The following is a 3705-nucleotide window of genomic DNA, read 5'->3' as shown; positions in this document are numbered from 1 at the left end:
GTACGAATTTCGGTTTCCTTTCTTCTTTTAGGTCTGCATACCCCCACGTAGCTGCTGAGCTAGGACCAGACGGGAAGCCAGCTATTAATTCCCGAATGTTTTATATTTTAACCCATGGCTAACGCAACAAATTTTGCTTTTAATTCTTTGAATAGTGATGAATTCTATAACACAGTAAGGCACTCTGAAACTGATCATGTAAATATTATTTCCAGTGTATATGAAGATAACATATCCGATAAATACAAAACCTCAACACAAGAATTTGAATATAACTTTGACTCAAATGATCCAGTCCAGAGTCCATCGTGTGTTTATTTGACCGAAAATCAGTATAAAAATCGGATCACGAATACAGTTGGTGAAAAATTTTTGTTAGCTCACTTTAACATACGCAGTATTAACAAAAATTTTGATAAGTTGCGCTTACTCTTAGAAAACCCAGATCATAAATCTTGTTCCATCATAGGGTTAACAGAAACATGGCTGAACTCTAATATCAGTCATTTATTTTCTTTACCCGGATTCGAATTTGTATTTAGAAATAGAAGCGAGAGAGTTGGTGGTGGAGTTGGTTTATACATCTCGAAAAAAAAAAATTTAAGTATACATGAGGAGATTAGTGTTATGAGCGATGTACTTGAATCCCTTTTTATTGAATTGATAAATCCACATGGAAAAAACATTATGATTGGCGTAATTTACAGGCCCCCTCGTTCGAATTTAAATGATTTTTTGACTGTTTTGCAGGATTTAGTACAAAATCCCATGATACTTAATAAAGATACATTTTTGATGGGCGATTTTGATATCGATCTCATGAAATGTAACTCCCAAAACAGTTCAAAAGAATTTATAGAAACATTAATGTCTGCTTCGTTTTTACCATTAATCTCCAAGCCTACCCGTGTCGCCAGCCAATCGGCTACCCTCATAGACAACATTTTTTGTAATGTTTTTCCACTTCCTGAGTCTGGTATCGTCCTCTCAGACATCACTGACCATTTTCCTATATTTACTCAGGTACCAATTAAACTGATTAAACAAAATAATCATTATAAGCGTCGTAAGATTACTGCAGATAATCTTATAAGTCTTCAAAACAGTTTAAAAGAAATCGACTGGTCTTCTGTATACAACACTACCGATGTCAACTTGTCTTATGACTATTTCATATCTACTCTTACCTCCGAAATCGATAACCATATTCCCCTGCGTAACATAAAAAATAGATATAAGCAAATTCCAAGACTCCCGTGGATAACCCAGTCTATATTACGATCTATAAACAGGAAAAATAATTTGTTTTATAAATGTAGATGTAATCCCACTGAAAAAATAAGAAAAAATATGTTTCATACAAAAACACACTCACCAAATTATTACGTACGCAGAAGAAAATGTTTTATGTGAATCAGATAAGCAAATACAAAAATGATATTAAAAACACATGGAAAACATTAAAGAATGCTATGAATACATCTAGCAATTCATCTAATATTTCTGAAATTCGGTGGGGCAATGCCTCCAGCAACACTCCCGCTGGCATGGCGGAAATTTTCAATGACTCTTTCTCTTCAATTGGGAAAAATTTTTCTCAAAATATTCCTCTTTCTAGTAAATCTTTTAATGATTTTTTAGATACACCTAACTCCAAAACTATATTTTTTGACCCAACATATAAAGAAGAAATAATAAAGATTGTTGCTAATTTGAAAGAAGGAAAAAGTCCTGGCCATGACGGAATTGACAACTATTTGATAAAAAACATAATTCCTCAAATAGTGGATCCCTTTTGTACACATTATCAATTCATCGCTTACAACTGGCCATGTGCCAAATAGCATGAAAATTGCGAAAGTAATTCCTATTTACAAGAAAGGGGAGAAGGATGATGTCAATAACTATAGACCCATATCTCTATTATCTTCTATTTCTAAGATTCTTGAAAGAATAGTTTATATCAGGACAGTACGTTTTCTTACAACCTGCGACATATTCTCAAACTTTCAATTTGGATTCAGGGAAAATCACAGCACAACACACGCACTACTTGCCCTCATCGACAAAGTCACACACGCACTCGACACACTTTCACACACAATAGGTATCTTCTTGGACTTCTCCAAGGCCTTTGACACGATTAACCACGGAATACTTCTCGCCAAACTGTCTCATTATGGAATACGTGGAAAGGCCTTGGAGTGGTTCACGAGTTACCTATCAGAAAGATCCCAATTTGTACATGTCAACGGCTTTGACTCTCAAAGTAAAACAATTGCATCTGGTGTTCCACAAGGGAGTTTATTAGGCCCATTGTTATTCATTATTTATATTAATGATTTTCATAGATCCTCGGAGAAACTATCATTCATATTATTCGCGGATGACTCTAACTTTTTTTTTCTCACCCTGACCCAAACATTTTAATAAGAACAGTCAATGAAGAACTGAAAAAGGTTATACAATGGATATACGCAAATAAATTGTCATTAAATATTCAAAAAACAAAAGTTATGCTTTTTAGTAATTCTTTAAATAGCCTCCCAGGCAATATAACATTTGATACTACTCCCTTAGAAGAAGTTTCTTCCTTTAAATTTCTTGGTGTTTGCGTCGATAACAAGCTTTCATGGAGGAATCATATTGATAACATATGTAAAATTATATCACGTAACATTGGCGTAATGAATAGATTAAAATATTATCTTCCTTCATCTGCATTATTAACTCTTTATTCTAGTTTGATACTACCTTATTTAAACTACGGGATTCTTGCTTGGGGTAATACATGTCAGATGTTACTTGATAAACTTCTTTTACTGCAAAAGAAAGCGCTTAGAATTGTTTTTAATTTACATACCCGAGAACATACAGATGCTTTGTTTTCTGACCATAAAATATTAAAAGTAAATGATTTGTATGTGTTTCAACTTGGCCAGTTTATGTTCAATTACAACAGTAACTTTTTACCTAAAATATTCCATGATTCATTTCATCGAAATAGTCATGTTCATAACTATCCCACGCGACGATCCGACGAATTTCATCTTCCATTAATGAGAACCGCACATGCCCAAAATACATTTCTTTATACCGGACCCAGACTTTGGAATAATTTAGATAATAGTTTAAAAGATTCCCCCAAATTTGTTACATTTAAATACAAACTCAGAAAATATTTACTTTCTACTTATAATCTTAGATAATTTGAATTGTTTTGATTCATGCTTGAGCCTTCACTTGTCCTGATGTCGCAGCACTTGGCGTGTTCTGTGTGCAGACTTCTCTTCTTTCTTCTCTCCTCTTCCTTTCCTGTCTCTTGTTCTTCGTAGACTTGTATTGTCACCGTCTTCTCTCCTCTCGTTACTGTCTCGCGTCTTACAGTGTATACGTGTGGGTACTCAGTAATCGAATGTGTGTACGAACGTGTTGTCCTTTTTGTCATATTTTGCCGGTACACGTGGTTCAGTGAGCAGTGTCCGGGCACTAGCATTGGTATTCTATATTTTTTCCGAACCGGTGTATCTCAAAATAATTACATGTATATTGTTATAGAATAGTATATAATTTACTCATTATTTGTCTAGCGATCCACGTCCGACAAGCTATGCTTTTTAGTGGATCACTATTTTCCATAATCGAATTTATTTTCCGCTCGCCCACGAAGTATTTATACAGTGTTTTCCTAAATATTGTACATGT

This window comes from Diadema antillarum, unplaced genomic scaffold, assembly GCF_040938485.1.
Source record: "Diadema antillarum isolate AM-2024a unplaced genomic scaffold, OU_Dant_1.0 seq00000263_RagTag, whole genome shotgun sequence".
Taxonomy (NCBI): domain Eukaryota; kingdom Metazoa; phylum Echinodermata; class Echinoidea; order Diadematoida; family Diadematidae; genus Diadema; species Diadema antillarum.
This window is presented reverse-complemented; position numbering follows the sequence as displayed.